The following is a 20,204-nucleotide window of genomic DNA, read 5'->3' as shown; positions in this document are numbered from 1 at the left end:
GCCAGTTCAACTAAAATGGTCAATCTTCTAAGATTTATATTGATCTAGTTTCTAAGACTTATCTCCTTGGGACAGTAGAAATGATGTCAATGTACCAAGCTACTTGTCAGAAGATAGTGTGAACTGATAGCCTGCCTGTAGGGACAGATGCTAGTGCCTAAATCTAGTGATGATGTCAGTGTTTTAGCAGCATGGTCATGACAAGTTATAGAACAAATTAAGCCTCTTACATTACTCCATCTGGAATTCCCCGAAGTGGAAGGCACATTGAATAGTCATGCCTATATAAGATTAAGATAATCATTTTAACAATAACAGACCAAAGACATTGGGAAATATTCATTAGTAATATTAGGCAAGTCCTAGCTTGGATTTTGGTCTAGTTATTGTATTATCATTAAGGTAGATCTGACTTACACAACGTGGATATTTTATATCATCTAGAAATAGTGTCCTGCATAATGTGTTGGACTACTGACTACTTTTGATCTACATGAGTTCAGTTTTCTCAAAGTCTGGAGCAGTAACTGATATACAAATCAAGAATTGTGTTAGATTTGAAGGAAAACCACTGAAGTTCACTGAGCCTTATCTTTAATTTCCTTGAAACCTTTACTGACTCAAGGTTTTAGAGTACAATCTAGGTAAGCTTGCTCAAGGATGATGACTTATAAAAGTCAATGTCTTATGAAAGAAGTAAGCAATAATTGTCTTGGATAAATATTTTCATAATCAGCAGCCTTGGAGATCATAGGATCAAAAGTAACTATGAGGTTGTAAGAGATACATTTCATTACAACAATTCCTTTCAAAATTCTCAAAAAGAGATTTCAAGGGAAGTGATAGAAGAAGGTTCATGTATCTAAAAGATCCATTTATGCTTCTCTTTGTCATTACAGCATAAAGCTATTAGGAAAGGAATGAGAGATGGAATGACAATCTTACTATTGTCTTGAGGAGTAGCAAGAATAAAATTGATATTGCCACTTATGGCTCCCTGTTTTACCATTTTCCCTTAACCTAATCTCCAGGTTTTCCCCTGAATCCATTATTTATATTTATCACTCATCATTAGGAAAATTCACCTTTTCCAGAAAGCCAATATAAGTGTATTGTTCTTGACGGGGGCACTTATAATGGCTTTTTAGATACATTTTAAATATTTAATGAAATATATCTCATATTTAAGGAACTATATCTAATTATGTTTAATTAGGTATAATTTAGGAAAATAGTTTAAACTATTCTAAAAAATATTTTTTAAAGTGGTTGAAGTCATAATAAACAAAAATTCTCTTCTTTAAAGCCAGGCTCTGGTGGCTCACACCTGTAATCCTAACTACTCAGGAGGCTGATATCTGAGGATCATGGTTCAAAGCCAGCCTAGGCAGGAAGGTCTGGAGACAATTACTTTTAATTAACTATCAGAGAACCAGAAGTGGAGCTGTAGTTCAAACCAGTAGAGTACTACCTTACTACCTTTGGGCAGAAAAGCTTAGGGACAGCCAACAATCAATCAGTCAATATATGTATATGTATGTGTGTGTGTGTGTGTGTGTGTGTGTGTGTGTGTGTGTGTGTGTGTGTGTGTGTACACTATCTATCTATCTATCTATATATATATATATATATATATATTCTCTTCTTTTAAATACATTTCCTGCACTAAGGTAAAAAGATCTTGTACAAGCATTTATAAAGCTAAACACCATGGCAACATGATTATTGTCCATACTGGCATTTCAGTAAACAAGGTAGCTTCTAAAGAAAGGGTGCTTGAAGACCTGTATCTTTATGACTCAATAAAATATGTTTGCTATAGATTATTCAATTCACTCTCTTCATCCAATTCTTGTGTAGGAGAATGATTTAGCAATTAGTTCTTTGTGCCATATTGCTTGGATTTGAAATCTGTTTGCTCCACTTCACAGGCAAGTGTCCTTAAGCAAGGACACTGGCATCCTGTTCACCATTCCACACCTTGCACATGAAGATGACATTGTACTTACCTCATTGCATTATTACAAATCGAATTAATGCTATTCTATTATGCATACGTATTGGTGTATATTAATTTAATACAAATGATGTATATTAATTTAATACAAATGAAGATTTTAGAATGGTGCCTGTCACTAAAAATGAAGGTTTAATTTTTCTAAAAGAGCTATTATTTTTTACTTAGACCTTTTCACTTTCTCTCATTTTCCCAACAGTCACTCTTTCTTCTTGTGTACTTTATCTTGTTGCTAGATTCTTTCTCTCTTTTGTTTTTATCCATGCTAACACCTCACCCTGACTCATACTACTACAGAAACTCATTACTGACAGAACTCTATCCTTTATATCTTTGGATTCCACGTGTTCTAACATTCTGTTTAGCATTATATAGCTAAAAGATATTAAATATTTATTGAAACATATTGCCCTGTTTGTCCCCTGATAAGTTGTCATTCAGCCACACTTCCCTCTCTGCTATCTTGGTGAGATGACCCAGAGCCATTCCCGAAAGTTATTAAAAGAGATATTATAAGCAGCATGACTCTAATTAAGTCATTAAATCTAATAGGGTGTGATCTGAAATATATTCATCACTTGGTACTCAGTGAATTATTGGGAAAAGCAGAAAGGTCAAGAACACATGTGCAGAAAGATGTCAGCTACTTATACCCTGATATTCAACTATGAACTATTATGTCAAATTATTCTTTCTCAAAGAATAATTACATTGTTCACAAGAAATAGGGTGAAGAGACATCAAACTAAAATGTTCGCTGCCCCATAGTTAACAATTCAGCCAAACACTCTCCAAGGTACGTGGTGCTCCACATGATTCCGAGACAGTGGCCAAAACTACATATTACCAAAACACACAGGGCAGTTCAATCCATGAAGAAAAATAAATTAGCAAGAAGAATTGCTCAGCAAAAGTCACAGCAACCTTACTTCTCTTTATTTAGCTTTTCATTGTGTTTTGAGGGTTTTTGTTATTATTCTTTGGTTTGTTTTTGGTGCTAGTCCTGGTGCCTAAAATCACATCGTTTCGCTCAAGGCTGGTTCTCTATCTCTTGAACTACACTTCCACTTCTGGCTTTCTGCTGACAAATTTGAGTCTCAAAGACTTCTGTGCCCAAGCTGTCTTTGAACATCATTCCTCAGGTATTAGCCTCCTGGGTAGCCTGGATTATAGGTATGAGCCACTAGCACCCAACTTGTCTCATTTTGTTTTCATTGTATTCGAATGAAAATAGGTAGGCTCTCACATGATCCATGCAATTTTCCTTTCAACGGAAGGATGGATTCTATGATTCTAACCTTGATCAGACAACCAGAAGCCAAATGTATAGCATATTTTTCCAGCTACTAGCGCTGATGTGGTTCTTGGCCATACAAAAATAATATGGAACCAAGGAAAAGAGAGCTGAGTCTGGCATGAGGAGAGCATTGATTATTGATAGTGAATACCGATACAGCAATCCATCCAAAAAGAACAAAATAGTCCTGGTACAGTAATATCTCCAAAAGAACAAATGAACAAAAATGACAAAGAAATTCCCTTCCAGGTTAATCTTTTCTGTCCAAGGTTCAACCACACATTTTAGATTGAGAAGAGTTGACAAATTAATATAAGAAGCACACATCATGTATTTTTTAATTTAAAAATATTATTGAAGGACTCTATGTCAATGTTTTAGCAATTCAGTGACACTTTGACACTTCAAACATGCTAAACATGTTTGGAATTCCAAGCAACTCAACATTGATTTTTTTTTCTCATAGCCAATATGATTGATAACTCTCGTATAACTGATATATTCACATTTCCATAGGCAGAATACACACCTTCCAGTTTAAAAAAAATGCCCTAATGCCAGAATTTCTCATCAAGTTTTTTCTTGCCTTTATTTTGTGGAGATTAAGCAAGTTAATATATGTAAAGCCTTCCATACAGAGGCCAACAGTTGTCAGCATTCAGGAAATGTCAGTTATAGTTTTTGCTCATATTTCTTTGTTTATTTATGGGTGTATGTTCATAACTTTCCACATAGTCCTTAGTGGTATGGGTTGGAAAAACCTCTTTTCTTTTCATAGAAAATGTTTCTTTTCGATGAAATTCTCCTCACTACCAATTTTTCCCTGAGGCATATAAATGCTCTAACTGGAAAAACAGGATCCAGCTAAATTCTTTGGAGGATTTCACAATCAGATTTAGCCCAAGTGATGCATAATTCATCATACTGAGTTCATATTTTTGGCAAAGACAAGCACACCAGCTATTAGCCTTAGCAATATTAACCTAAGCAGTAAAATGACAGTTGTATTTTCTATTTAGTCCTTTATTGTCTAATTGCTTATTTGTTTAAGCAAGTTTATCTACCCTGTCTATTACCTATAAAAATTTGGAGTTCTGCTTTGGTTTTGGTTTTTTTCTTTAATAGCAAGGTTCTATTAAAATTTTAAAATTTTAAAATTTTAAAAATGCTAGTGCTGATAAGAGCTCTAAAGGAAACCTGATAGCACAGAATTAAAAGATGGGTTTGTAACTCAGACAAAGGTCAGCCTTTCCACTCATCATGAGACCTTCTGCACTTCTTTATTTGTTTCTTTTTCAGCTTCTGTTTCTTCATTTCTAATATAGGACCAATAATAGAGTTCATGGAGCTATTGTGGAGAATTACATAATTTAAAACAAACAAAACCTTGTACAAAGTAAGATCTCAGCAGTGAACTTCTATAAAATGTGCTGAAGTGAGAACAAGAGAGGTTATTGGTTTTAACTTTGAGCAGGGTACTATTAGCTTCAACAACTATTCCTTTAATAGAAAAATAAGCGAAAATCTGGGGCTGGGAAGGTGGCTCAGTGATAGAGTGCTCGTATTGCATGCATGAGGCCCTGGGTTCGATTCCTCAGCACCACGTTAGCAAAAAGAAAAAAAGCCAGAAGTGGCATTGTGGCTCAAGTGGTAGAGTGCTAGCCTTGAGCTGAAGAGCTGAGGGACAGCGCCCAGGCCCAGAATTCAGGCCCACGACCAGACCCCCCCCCAAAAAAAGTGAAAATCTAATATATATGTTAATCGTATATAATATATTATATATAAAATATATATGTTGACCTAGATACTTACTTAGATCCAATACATTGACACTCATTTGGATTTAAATACCTACCTATACACACACACAAAAAATACATATATAGGTAGTTACATGTACATTTATATGTTATATATGTAGATTCTTAGTTTATAACATCCTCTGAACATACTTGAAGATTCACTATTTGTGTTGTTTACAAACCCAGGATTGACACAGTATATTATCCTTGAAAGCCAATTTTTCTGGTATTAGAGGCGCACTGGTGGCTCACACCTATAATTCTAACTACTCAGAGAGTTGAGATCTGAGGATGGAAATTTGAAGCCATCCCTGGGAGAAAAGTCCATGAGACTCTATCTTCAATTAACCAGCAAAATGCAAAACTGGTAGTGTCCACTTGATTCCCAGCTGTGAACAAGCAAGCAGTCTTCAGAGTTCTGCTCTGAGAGCTGGGTTTTGTTTTTTGTTTTTTTCTGCATTGTATTAACTGTCATTGCATTTGTGATTATGTTAAAACCCACAGTTACCTCTTCCCTATTTCTCTCATCATCCATTAATATGCTAAGTATTATCATTGCTAGTTTTCTAAATAAGTAATTATCTGCACCATTTTCTTTTCTTCATCTGTTTTTTAACTTACCATCTGTTTTTCCTTTAAGCTTTCCTTTCCACTTGTTTTTGAACTTTCACTTAAGGCAGATTCTATGACTAGAGTAGAATTAAGACAAGAAACAAGTAGGTATTCACTCACCCCACTCACTAGAAAACGAAATAAGGATTTAATGTACCTTAGATGCATCTTAGAGAGAGACTGTCATTTCCGTTAAGGGATCTATCTATCAGCTTCAGCTATTTCAAGCCAGCATATAGCTCCAAAGTTAAATAATAGCAAAAGTAATAATGACAAATTTATATTAACACAATTTCATAAAACACAAATTTATTCCAATAGGTAATAATGAATGGCCTAAGAAATAAGGAATCAGAGTATATCAATACCTATATAAAATATGTACAGTAGTACAAACATTTTTATTGATTATGTTGATTTATATGGCATAGTGAAGTCATCTGAGTGATAAAGAATATAATAGTTTTATACTATGCATATTATTAATATTTTCATTATTACTAGCTCACAGGATTAATTAGTTTTAGAAACAACATCTTTATGTCATTTTCAGCCTCATTGAACTACCCAGCAAATCTAGCTCAGGGATTAGCAAATATTTCATTCATTCTTCTTTGTTAGATTTACTCATTCAATAGATTTTGAATTTTTTTCTGTGTCTCTTCTGTTCTTGTCTGAAAACTGAGTATATAGACAACTTAAGAAAAGGTAACAATGGCTTCTGCCCTTCTGTAATTTGCATTCCACCACATTCTCATCTCTTTCTACCACCTCATTCTTTCCTTCTCTGGGGTGGTGGCAGGCAGGTCTGACTGGTGAGTGCCCACCATGCCCGACTCTTGTCTCCATTTTCTACTATGATGCTTCCTCTAAGATACTACTGTGAATTTGGCAATAAACATTAAGATGCTCTCTGTTAAACATTATGATGCAATCAGTAAGAAGTTCAATTGTGATCTCCAGAACTATTTCAAGTCCTATCTGTCAAGCATTTTCAAATCAGTTGGTAACAACTGCTCTTCAATGGAGTGTTCCAAGCTTAACACTGAGTTAGATAAGAGAGAATGGACCGATTATTCGTAAGGTAGTGCCATCCACAGCACCAGGGTTTCCAGTTCTCCTCTTCTAAACATGCAAGCTGACTTGACTTCTTAGCCTCATAAGACTATTTGCCTTTGAATTAAGCAATGAGAAGCAGGTCAATGGATGCATTTTCAGAGCTCATGGTTCGGTGTAATTCTAAAATCATTTTTGCCAAGCCAGTTGTAGAAGCACACAGGAAATAAGGCATCTCTTTTTACTGAATAACTTGTGATTCTGTTAATAAATAATATAAACAAATAAATATATAAATATATACTATGAATTGAATTCCCTATTAAACTGCTTTGGACTGGAAACATGAATGAGGAACCAAACTTTGCTATTTTAAGCCTTTGAGAGTTCAGCATTCTCAGTAATGGATATATATATATCTATATATCGATATATATATACATATATCTATATATGTATACGATATATATACATATATAGATATATGTATATATATATCGATATATAGATATATATATAAAGTGATGCTAGAGCCAAGGCTGAGAAGAAGAAAATACCCAAGCAGGGTAGAAAGATAATCATAAACAAGATCAAACGAGAGCATATAGCACATTACACTTTGTAGGAGAGTGGATGATGACAAAGCAGCAAGGAAGGCTGACAATTTTTTTATAGGAAAGGTAATTATTATATTTTAAGTGTAATGTTAAAAGTAAAATCTATGGTCATAGTGAAAATATGTAGGCCCAACAATCTTGTTCTTTCTTTTCTCTTTATTAATCCCATCCTCACTCTTTCTTGTTCCATTACAAAAAAAAAAAACACTTCTAACCTCACAGAATAAAATCCCACTCTACTGAATGACCAAGGAAGGGCATCCATTTTCATTGCTTTCCCTTCATTTGATCCGATAGTACTATATTTGGAAGGGTTTTAATTCATAGATTGTCCTTTGGGATTTTAGTCATTTTCAAATTCTGATGTATATAAGATTCTTCATTTACTAGGTTTTGTCTTCTTTACATTTCTGGCATGAAGAATAGACATTAAAATAAATATGCCTTCATTCCACTGCATTTTGTGGAGTATCTGTCCCTTTTAAACAATGTGACAAAAATCTGTTTTCAGGAATTTATTCTCACACAGAAAGTAATAGAACTTCAATTTAAGTTAAAACTTGAGAACAGGAGTTAGAGACTCATGTAGTACAGTGTCAGCCATTAGTGCATTGTTAACGTGCTCGCCTAGAATGTGTGAGGTCTTGGGTTCCATCCCTAGCACTGCTGGTGTCCAGAATCTATATCTCTGGTGATGAGGATGTTCTAACTTCTCCCAACACACTAGAAGCATCAACTTTTTCTGAGGATAAAAGTCATACATTTTATTGGATGAAAATTTCAAAATATGCATATAAAATAATTCAAGCCATATAGAGTATATTTCTTTCTCTCTAAAGTGGGCATTTGTTCACATTTTAACATCTCTGAAATGGTAGTGTGTCTTAAATTGGTGGCATATCACAAATGGCAGCATAATTTTTTGTGTGTATTTGTGTGTGTGTGTGTGTGTCTGTCTGAGTATGCACATACACACCAATATTCAGGTCTGAACTCACAGTTTGGGCACTGCCCCTTAGCTTTTTTCACTCAAGGTTAATTTTCTACCACTTGAGCCACAACTCTACTTCTGGCTTTGTGATGGTGAATTAAAGGTTAGAATCTAATGAACTTATTTGGCAGCAGAGTCCAACAGCATTTAAGTGGTATATGAAATGATTCCTTGCTAATATGCCATCTAATGCCATTTCAGAGTTGATGAGACACAGGACTTAACAGAGTGCTGTATTTTCTTCCAGATATATATATTATATATATATATATATATATATATATTATATATATATATATATATATATATATTAGCCCGAGTATCCCTAATCCAAACACTGCAATCCAAAATGCCTCAGAGTCTGAAACTCTTTGAATGTCAACATAATACTTGAACATTTCCAATTACAATGTATCAAGTTTTATGCTTTTGGATTAGATATGCTCCATCAGTAGGGTTTATGCACAAATTTCAAAATCAAATAAAAACTGAAGCATTTTAAAGTATTTCAGATAACAGATATGCAACCTATATGTTAAACCAAAATTGAGATCATATTTGTTTAACTTGTGGTCAGGACAAAATGAAATGTTAAAAATATATGAGATTCTCATAAAACAAAATATGTTTTGTGATTTTAATTTTCTTAATGATTTTATAAGAATGCTACTTAAAGACATAGTCTGAGTTATACCCCATATTGCAATTGACTGATAAATTACACAAAATATTAATGTAAACAGATCTTAAGACAAATACATTCGTCTCTTGTATATAAGAACCTCTAAAGAAGTGGTCATAGCCCATCTTATAAATAAGAAAGGACTATAGCTAATAGACACAGTCCTACATCATATTATAAGATTTTACTTTGTCTTTCATAAGACAGGGTCTCACTATGTAACACCCAGATTGCTGTGTAACCAAACTGGCCTCAAACACTGCCTCTACCAATTTTCCTAACTCCACCTCCCAGTTGCAGGAATTACAGGCAGGAATCACCATACTCGGCTCCTATAAGCTTTACAAGTGCTAGGACAAGTATCTCAACACAAATGTAATTGAAAATAAAAAGAAGAACAGAGCTATTGTTCTAAAATCTCCAGGCTGTTTGTCTTAAGTCTCAGCTGTATCTCCCTACAAAATGATTTTCCTGTTAATACCTATCACCCAGAGAAGCCATGAATGATTCAATGAAGTGCTCATGTCAATGAAACACATACTAAACCCTCAAGAAATGTGACTCACAAACAATAGCACTGCTACAAGAAGCAGTAGCATTAGCTGTGCCCTGTTGAGAAACAGCTTTTCATATATTACCTTCAAAGGACATATGACTGGCACCATGCTATTCACTCAACCTACAAGGGCCATGCCAAACACCTTCTTGTATACCCTGGGAATAAATAACAACCCTGAAGCAGACTCTTTGGTGAACTAGATTTTTATTCCACTGCTCTTGAACAAATCGATTTTCTCTGAACATATAACACTGTCTGCCAGGCACAGGCCAATTGTCTTTCGTGTACTATATACGCACATGAAGACTGGCCACCCTCCTCAGATACCTTTGTCATACCATTTCTGCAACCTTCAGAGTTCCTTCTTTACATAGAATATGGAATGTTCATTTCCTTTCTTTATCCCAGAAGCCCAAATCTCTCCTAACCCAAAGACTATTTTAGAGTTCAGAAAGAGCTTCCTACAGTTTACATTCTATCTGATTAAGCATGGAAGAACAAGAACAGAAAGTAAACTAGTTCTCCTAGGGTATTTGCAGCCCTCCTGGAATTCTCTTCTAATCTAGCTACTCTGTCATCTTGTTTTTTGCTGATTATTTTGGAAATTGAAAATTGGACTTTTCTGCCCAAATGGCCTTGAATGGTCATCCTCCATTTCTCAACCTCCTGAATAGCTAGGATTTGTCGATAAGCTCAACCCACACCTGTCGAGGGGAGGATTATTGTTAAAAGTGTATGTCTATTAAAGATATTCATTCTACTTTTCCCACATGATTGAAAAGTTGACTTACAATGAAATTCTAGGCTAGAAATGATTCCCAGAATTTGGAAGGTATTGTCTATTTTAAGAAGTCCCAATGGAGTACAGGCAAGAGGTCTCTGAGGTTATGTAGAAAGGTGAGTTATTGCTTTTCTATGGGATTTAAGACACAGATCCAAGTAAGGTACCTAGAGGGGTGAAGCTGAAGGAGAACAGAAAATGGACAGCACTAAGTTGAAATGGACAGATTTTTCAAATCATCAGGGATCCAACCTTGGCAGCACAGAATAAAAACTGAGAAAACTTCCTGAAAACCAAAGTAGAGACAGTTATGTGGTACCAGAAAGAAAGAAAAAAAAAAAAGATGTCCTGGGGCAGAACAATAAATCTAATAAACCATCCCTAGTTCCTTTCAACTTGATGCCAACAGCTGACTGAGAGGGAAACATTCAAGAGCTGCCCAGAATTTTGACACCTAGACATTCTCCCAACCCAATTTCACTTTCTTAGATGAGGTTAGCTCAGATCTCATCCTTTCCTGTATGAACCTGATCCATGAAATTCAGACATACAAGGCAGTCAGGGCATTTGTATTTTTTTTAGAACTGATTTCTTTTTAATCCAATAACTAAGGCCAAGAACAAAATAGCTCAAGTGCACTTTCAACTCCCTGTTGAAGAAGGCCTTTAGTTCTACATTAGGCAGCTGCTATTCCCTGAAATGGGTGGGTTAGGAATAATGGTAGTCCAGCAAAAGCCTATGTGATCAATGAGAGAGCTGGAGAACCACTGAGCGCAGACCCATAGGACAATATAGGATTGTGTGTGCATCTACCTGGCTGCAAGCCAGCAGGTGTTCCTGCACTTGCTGTTCTAGATTGCTAGAAAGTCTCTCCTTGACCTTGGTATGGACAAACCTAGCTTGATCTTTCAGAATTGTGGAAAGCTTCAAAATAGCTCCATAAAATGATGCTTAGTGTACCATTCCCATATCCTCATAGACATATATACTTATATATACCTATATATGTGTATATACACATTACACCATATACCATGGTGCAACAATAGTTTATACTTATAGACATCAGACAATATTAAGAATTTGAAGATATCACACATTTCTAAGTAAAGTATGCTTGGATCTCTTGCCCCTCCTCCAAAACAGATTTTCTACCTATTTGCTCTGAGAAAGGAAAATACATATCAATAAACCCCTCATTAATGCAATTTTGTTTACAAATATTACTATTTAGATATTAGATATAAGTATGATGCAAAAATGTGTCCCAAATAAAGCAAAGAAGAATCTGGAGGAAGGTAATAAAAGGGCTATCAATAGCTCCTTCCTTCTCTGTCTTTCCTATAAAAATAGTAGTGCCTCTCCACAGGCCTTATTAGCAAACTGTGTTTTGGGTTTTTTGCAGGGGGTTTTCTTTTACAACAGCAGCAGATCACTAGAGATCTTGTTAGAAATCCAGAATCTCAGGTCTCAAACCTCCTCAATCAAAATCATCTTTGTAACAAGATGCCTAGCTGATAGAAATATTAAAATTTGAGAAGCACTACTTGTAGAGACATTATCATCTATTAAAAGACTTAAGATGGCAGCCTTCCATTGGTGAAACAACCATGGTAATCATTTGTTTAAGGCCTTGTCTGCAAGAGTTCTTCCTGAGATAATATTAGATTTGTGCTTTGATTTCTGTCATTTAGTTATTCTCAGTCAACCATAGTCCAAAAAGACTAAGCAGAAAATGCTAGAAACAATTTGTGAGCTTTAACACGTGCACAATTCTAAGAAGAGATGAACAATTTATTCCATCCTATCCTATTTCACCCAGGAAGAGAAGCATCTTTTTGTACAATATGTTTTTTTTTGGGGGGGGGGGTCCGGTTGTGGGGCCTGAACTCTGGGCCTGGGCGCTGTCCCTCAGCTCTTCAGCTCAAGGCTAACGCTCTACCACTTGAGCCACAGCACCACTTCCGGCTTTTTTCTTTTTGCTTATGTGGTGCTGAGGAATCGAACCCAGGACCTCATGCATGCAAGGCAAGTGCTCTACCACTGAGCCACCTTCCCAGCCCCTGTCCAATATGTTTAAGTTATATACCTATTACTCACCTGTCAGTCACTTGGTCACCTTCCCAGTTAACCAAATCAGCTGTCACAGTATTGAAGTGTGCTGGTGCAACCCTTATTTGATTTAGTTAGGCCCCAAAGTGTAAGAGTAGTGATACTGGAAAAATCAGATACACCAAAAAGAAGCTATAAAGTGCTTCCTTTAAGTGAAAAGTGAGCATTCTCAACTTAATAAGCAAAGGAAGAAAGTTACATTTTGAGGCTGCTAAGATGTATATTACAATACGTTATTTTGGGTGAAAGAGAGAAACAATATGCAAGTGTAGGGTTTTTATAAGCTATTGGTATAATAAATTGCTATAAAGTATTCACTGGCGTGCAAGAACATATTAAGGGTGACTACTGAAAGAAGAAATTAGCTGGGATGCAGGATGTGCGCATGCACGCATGCATGCACACACACACACACACACACACACACACACACACACACACCATCTGCCAACAGTGTCTTGGTCTAGGAAGCTGAAACATGATATAAGATGGAGAGACATTGTTTAGATACATCTTGCCTCTGCCTATCCTTCTGTAGTTTCTACAGCCTTCCCATGACCCACAGAAGTGTGGGACCTAATTTGACCAATAAAGTTTTACTATGCAAAGCACCTAATTAGAATAAGGCAACTAATCAGAGCACAACCCTAGGTATGAGAACCCCTAGAGTTGGGAAAGATACTGAAAATATGACAGTGACCTGAAGAAGAGAGGAAAGCAGAAAATTCTCTATCAGTTGTACTTGGCCAACAGGGTTCGGTTATTGTTGTGAAGCATGCAGAATATGAATTGGAACTATTTGATACACAGGACCAACAATGAGTTTCCTTTACTAGAAATGCCTTCTAATTTTCTGATCTCTCTACCCAAGCAAGGTGCTTTGCGGCTTTTTAACATCTCAAAGGGAGAGAGCATCTGCCTAGTCTTGTAATCTTTCTCCCGGTTTAACATCTGAAAGGAGGGAATAGGAGGGAAGCTTGCAGCTCTTGTTTTTCAGTTTCCTTCCAGGTTCTAACTTCTGACTGTCGCTTTTAATATTTATTATTTTTAATTTCCCAGTTACCTGCTACCTGTTATCTACCTTAGCTCACACCAACCTCAGTTTCCTCCATCAGTCTTACGCAATATCCCTAGATTGCTTCGCCTCAGTGTTCTTTCCCAATACATGTTTCTACAGTGAGTAAAAACTATGCCACTTTCTTGCTCTCTTTACTGAAATTGCTCTAATAGCTGTCTTTAAAAAAATACGAGTTAAGCATACAGATTTAGAAAGACATCTGATATACTTCCAGTTTCCAAAGGAACCCAAGTACAATAATTGTCCTTAACTCTGTCCATACTGTTATTTTCCTTTCGACTATGTGAGATACCTCAGTGTATAATGGGTCCTACAATTCTCAAATTGTTTCATGTTATCACAGAGTATTTTTATTTTAATCTTACTTACAGTGCATCTTGGTGTGTACTTTCCTAAGGTGGCTTTTCTTGTAGTGTTGTTTCAAGGTCTCAGGTACCTTTCAGCTTGGGGCTCAACTTCTCTTTGATCTTTCCAAACCATTGTCAGTCTCAGGAACCAAACTGGAAGAGAAAATGAAGTATTGCATTAGGAGGAGCTCATAGGCCAGTGGTACACAACCACTTCTGCCCACATTTGCCATATTGTCATATCCAACAGCAGAAAGGCTGGGAAATTATCTCTTGAAAGAAGTAAGGATCTGAAACTAGCCTTCAGTAGAAGCAAGTGTTTACCCTCAAGTGGTGTTGCCCAGGAGCAACCTAGGGCTGAGTTTCAGTTCCTAGGAAAACTATATAATGTTCTGACCAACCGTTTTTTCAGAGCCCAGGGCGAGACATGCCATGCATACTGTTGGCCTAGGTGTGACTCAACAGTCTTTGGTCAAGCTATGGACCAAGGATATTTTTCTGTAAAGGTCAACCAATCGTATTTGCTCAGCTTAGCTTGCTTTAAATGTTAACCAATCCTGTAATTTCTCATGTGAAAGTTCCTTAAAGTTGTTCAATACTATAAAAACTGCGCTGATTTTACGCTTGGGGCCTCTTAGCATCACCAGTTGCTGAGTGCATGGAGGACCAAGCTCGAGCTTGCAATAAACGACTCTGCTGTTTGCATTGATCATGGTGTCTGGTGGTCTGTGAGGGGGCATCCGAAAACGGGGCACTTCACTCTAGGGAAGACCGAAAGACCAAACAGAGACTTCTGCCCAGTGTTTACAGACCTTTTTTGTCACTATTAGTGAAAAACTGGGAGATCATGCAAAGTAAGAAACTGAGAGGACATTTTATATTCCATGATGAGACTACACACAGAGTGAAGGCCCATTCACACAGGATTTTAGACAGTGCCTTATGGGCAAATTTTAATAGAGAGGAGGATTATTTATTAGTTAAGAGTAAAATACTAAAGCTACAAGTACAACTATGTTTATCACATTATTCACCATAACTAAGATATGGAACCAACCAAGATGCACTTCAGTAGATGAATGGATCAAGAAAATGTGATGTGTGTGTGTGTGTGTGTGTGTGTGTGTGTGTGTGTGTGTGTGTGTGTGTGTGTGTGTGTGTGTATGTGTGTGTGTGCGCGCACTCCCATCAGAAAGAATGATACTGCCCCATTTGTAAGGAAATGGAAAGACTTGGAAAAAATCATATTAAGTGAAGCAAGCCAGACCCAAAGAAACATAGGGGTCCCAGGGTTTCCCCTATTTGGAAAAAAAAAGGTATACATCTAGGATAATATTGGCAGATGAGCAAATACCTCAATAGTTACATACATATGACCATATAAGATGATGCTAAGTGAAATAAACCCCAAGACATGGACACAAGAGATTTTTCTTTGTGTTGTGTTTTAGTGTACTACGTGATTTCTTGTTTCTTCAGTATGATCTTCCCCCTGTGGTATATCCCATCTTGTCAGTGTATTTGATTTTTGGCACCCTGGTATTGCATATATGTTTATCTGAATTAGGGAAGGGAAGGGAAGAACAGAATGGTGGGGGGGAGAGGGGGGATGGGATCGGGGAGGAACCAATGCAACAGCAGTATTCACAAGACAATGTTGGAAATGATCTGTACAACTCAGGGGTTGGGGGTAGGGGAAGCAGGAGAAAAGTGAGGGAAGGGTAACAAATTTGACAAAAAAATACACTTATTACCTCACTTATGTAACTGTGATCCCTCTGTACATCACCTTGACAATAAAAATAATTTTTAAAAAATGTTTAAAAGAGTGAAATAAAGGGAAAGAATTCCAGAAACAAACAGGTCAGAATTTTCCCAGAATAGGGTTTATTTCTCTTTTCTGTTCTGAGATGGGGATTTCTGATGCAACAGGGTTAAACATATGATGGGAAAAAGTCAGTTTTGCATGGCTAATAATATTCAGATGCTATTATAATGAAGTAAAAAGACTGAAGAAATGACCTAAGGGAGAGTGCTTCCCTAGCAATGGAAAGGCTAGGAGTCCAATCCTTAGTATTGCCAATAAACAAATGAATGAATGAATGAATAACAAATTGGCCACAGAAGTCCCAGCGGGTATTGGGTAGTCTTGGATTTTCACTGAGTCACATGCTGACCTGCTATAATATAGCTCTGAGATTATATCAGCCTCTAGTTACCATGTAGTTCTCCTCTTGTCCTCTTCCTCCTGCCATACCTATCTACTCAAAATGGGTACAGCTCAGTATTTAAAGCAAAGAAAGAGTTTAGTCAATAGCCAATATCTCTATGCCCTAGCCAATAAATTCCCATCCCAGTAGATTCTCAGTTTTGTTTAAATTCCTTAGATTTGGCAATATTATACTTGCAACCACGAGTACAAACTAATATAAGTTTTAGAGTTAGTATTATAGGGTTTTCCAAGAACAAGACCTAAATCATCAGGTGAGTACTCAAGTAACTTAAGCATAAATTTCATACTTTTGTTGTTGTTATAAATGTAGGAGCAAAACATAAAGCAAGAGGTGAACCAGGTTGCGTACACCAGTGAAAAGAGTCATGATTTTTAGCAGAATGTTAAGGATCTGTCATTTTCCTGAGATAATTTTTTTCTCTAACCCTTAACACTCAATTCTATCTAATGGAGTGACTGATTATCACATTCTATCTGAGCTCAAACTTGGGCAATGAGAGGTTTTATAAATACTTCCTAATAATTCTCCCTAAGATGCCTCATATACCAAAAGAATTGGCCATACATTCAAACCAGGAAGGGAATTAAAACCTTAATACCCAGGCTGAAATCCAAGATATCATCATCATCAGTCTACTTCAGGGCCTGCAGGTACACATTCATTTAATGCCACTCATGATCTGATTGATCTAGAATTAATTTGAAGAATCACTATCATAGGGCATAGACATAAATATGGATTGTAACAACAAGTATACATGATTCATAGTTCTTTGAGTTAAACTTTCACTTTAAATAATTTAACACTGGCTTTTAAGGAACATCTGAAGACACTAAAAATATCTATGAAAATAGTTTTCCTAAGACAGTTGGTAAACTGAATTTAGAGATCTCCCTGGATGAATTAATTGGTCTATGTGGACCTAAATTAATCCATCTGGATCCTGTTTGCATAGGTAGACTCTGATAAGTGAATAGGAGAGGTCACATCAGACAAGTAGAAGTAGTAAAATAGAAGTCACAGCTGTAAATGCACCAAGCAGAGTCCAGGGATGACAGGCGACTCTCTGGAGCAGCAACAATGTTAAGGAAAAATCCAGGGCAGTCTAACTAAATGTTAAACTGTGCACTATGAGCTCAAAGTATTATGAAAGTTCCAAGAAGAGAGTCACTGGGTACAACAGCCAAGAAGACTTCATGAGGAAAGCAGAAATTGAGCCTGGGTTATGAAGGACTAGTAAGCCTCTATTAACTAGAGAAGAAAAAGGATGAAATCAATTTTATTTTGATGTCCCTAAAATCTAACTGACAAATGAAAACACTCCATGACTGAAATAGTGTATTTTTTTACACAGATATTCTAGGGTCTTTATATGTATACACTGTACAAAGGTTGTCAGAGATAATTCTAATGGCTTATTTAAATGTCAGTTTGCCTTGCCACATAGGAAATTAGTCAGATGTTAAGAAATAGATTACATTTTTAATTACAAGATATTATTTTGAAAGTTAAAACCAGGAAAAGCTACCAATAAAAATACCATTTCCAGGTGGTGGTGGTGGCTCACACCTGTAATCCTAGCTACTCAGGAGGCTGAGATCTGAGGATTGCGTTTCATTGAAGCCAGCCCAGGCAGGAAAGTCTGTGACACCTTTATCTCCAACTGACCACCAAAAAACCAGAAGAGGCACTGTGGCTCAAAGTGGTAGAGTACTACTATCCTTGAGCAAAAAGACCCCAGGGACAGCATTCAGGCCCTGAGTTCAAGCCCCATCACTGACAAAAATTGATGAAACAGAAGGAAATTGAACACAAATATATAATAAGAGCAAGCATCACTATCGAACCTAATTGATATGTGTTTGACAAAATCTGGTCTCAGGACAGTCAGGAAATTAACACAAGAGCATAAATAGAATGAGTTACACAGTTCTCAACATCCACAAGGAGAAATGATGTTGATTTTTATGAGAATTGAAGAAACATATCAAGTGCACTTTAAATACTGAAGCAGGTCCTCATCAATGGTGTTATATATGGTTTCCTCATTGTAACTGAGAAGATCAGTGAGTCACAGAAATTGCCCAATGGATGGAACCATTGCAGCTTCTTTGTTGAATTTCATGACACATCAGTTGCTCACTCATGAAGAGCCAAAGCAAACTTGATTTTCAATATTTTCCCTGCCATGAGCTCTAATACCCTCTGGAAGAACGAAGATCACCCGAAAGGAATGTTTCTGATGTGTCTATTCACAGTTGGTTCAGCTGCTTTGATTTAATTAACAAACTGTCAATTCTATCAATTAACAATTTGATTCCATGAAAAATAGTCCATAATAATTTAGCAATGTGCAAATGAAGTAACTTGCCAATATCCTAGATTTGTATCTATTTAGATTGTTATGTAGGCCACAGATTTTTTTCCCCCTTTATAGTGTGACTTTGAGTATCCTTGAAAAATAACTAATTATCTGATGACAGTGACTTACATTTGTATACTGCTTTCAGAATGTTTTCACTCATATCTCCATCTTATGCAGTCAGTTGAGTTTTTAACCTATGAAACAAAATGTTTAATAACTTTATCCAACTCTAAGACCTAGTTATTAATAGAAGAGGAGAACATACGGTATTATACAAGAGCTTTGAATTCATCATAAACATTGAGTTTGTTGTCCAAATCCTTCATTGTCTAGTTGGTTTGATATCATCTTATTGATCCTAAACTCTTGATCTGTGTATACCAATGTTGATTGGTCCCCATCTTTGGTCGCTCCAGAGTTAGCTTTTGTTATATCATTTGAAATATGGTCATTCTCTCTAGTCTTAGTAAGCCCAGTCCATTGGGCTCAGTATGTTTAGCTGTCATACATGAAAATACCTGGCTCATTCAGCAAAACACAACACAACTCTTACATTGGTTTTTGTCTCACCCAGGCCCAATGATCCCCAAAGTATCAAAAGTTAGCATATGCTGCAATTCCCACAAGCACAGAAATTGTAAAAAAATAGCAGGGTTCAGAGAAGGTAGGCACAAGAAAGAGGATTCAGCTGTAGAGAGAGAAGATACATCAATACAGATGGATACTGACCACATAGAAGCACCTTACGCTGGTGGGAAAATATATGCAGTTAAATTTCAAGTGAGAGTCTATTTCATAATATCTCATAAGCATATGCAAATTCAAATTTCTCTCCACTCTGGTTATTGGCTCAGATTAACAGATTAAATAGTTTTCTCTCTGAAGGAGGCAAATTTTTTATATCATGCTATTAATTTCAATGTCAATGTATAACCCTATAGAATTTAACACTTCAGTTCAAACTCCTTAAATTTCTTGACAAGATCAAATGAAGAGTATCTTTAAAGTGCTATCACTATGTAAATGGAGTAATACTGAGTAGCAGAGATGATTAAAACAAAGTTACCTGATGTCCTATATTGTGTCATACAGCTTGATTTATAAGTTTCCTAAAAAGTAATTTAATGACTCTTTATAGAAGGAGGCTTGATGAAATACAGCAGATGGTATTCTGGATAATGCATCAGATGGTAATGATTTTGGTAAAAGCTTATACCTGCTTCTCTGTATCCAAAGACTGGTAAATATGCATGTCCACATGTGTACACACACACACACACACACACACACACACACACACACACACACACACACACACACACACACAGAGTCTTCTGCTAGATTAGGCTGACAAAAAGCATTTAACAGACTGTAAATATAAGTCACACACACACACACACACACACACACAGCCCAAGGAAAAAGCAAAAACGCTGCTGCTGATGATGAATGATAAAACAATAGATGATGCTAAGATTTAAATTAAAAAACAAACATGGTAACTCCATTATAGCCTTCCTTGACTTTCTATACAAATATAGCATCTTCTTTTCTACAAAGGTTATATGTTTTAACCATTCTCAGAAAATGTCACAGAGATCCCAAGTTATCTACAGGCATGATGGATGAAGAAAATGCTTCTTTCTTCAAACAG

The 20,204-nt window shown here is 36.3% G+C and overlaps 1 protein-coding gene across 2 annotated transcripts in view; it reads right to left on the bottom strand.

Moving 5' to 3' along the window:
• The window catches only part of Dio2 (iodothyronine deiodinase 2), a 303,804-nt gene that overhangs the window by 240,005 nt on the left and 43,595 nt on the right, over nucleotides 1-20,204 (bottom strand). For both annotated transcript variants that reach the window (XR_011373335.1, XR_011373337.1), the window contains exon 3: nucleotides 13,974-14,104. The gene's annotated coding sequence lies outside the window, so the exon portion shown is untranslated. The remainder of the gene's footprint in view (nucleotides 1-13,973; nucleotides 14,105-20,204) is intronic.

Source organism: Dipodomys merriami, unplaced genomic scaffold (genome assembly GCF_024711535.1).
Source record: "Dipodomys merriami isolate MVZ:Mamm:240054 unplaced genomic scaffold, mDipMer1.0.p SCAF_1, whole genome shotgun sequence".
Lineage (NCBI taxonomy): Eukaryota > Metazoa > Chordata > Mammalia > Rodentia > Heteromyidae > Dipodomys > Dipodomys merriami.
This window is presented reverse-complemented; position numbering and strand designations above follow the sequence as displayed.